Source organism: Orycteropus afer, unplaced genomic scaffold (genome assembly GCF_000298275.1).
Source record: "Orycteropus afer afer isolate SDZICR_OR568_19922 unplaced genomic scaffold, OryAfe1.0 scaffold00049, whole genome shotgun sequence".
Classification (NCBI taxonomy): Eukaryota; Metazoa; Chordata; class Mammalia; order Tubulidentata; family Orycteropodidae; genus Orycteropus; species Orycteropus afer.
Genome location: NW_006921636.1, coordinates 13,670,564 through 13,670,800, shown reverse-complemented (window position 1 = coordinate 13,670,800; position 237 = coordinate 13,670,564).

Genomic DNA, 237 nt, shown 5'->3' with positions numbered 1-237 from the left:
CTGGATGGAGTGGGAGAACAATGTGGAACAAAACTCAAAATCATAAAAATCGAGGTTTGCTGGTCTGATAGAGTCTGGAAAGGCCCCTGAGACTATGGCCCCTAGCTACCCTTCAGGTCTGGAATTGAACTCATTCCTGTGGCTGCCAGCCAGACAGTGATAAGGGCTGAACATTTACATCAGGTAGATACACTACTTGAAGCAATCAATCATGGGAGAACAGAAGGGCAGTGTTTG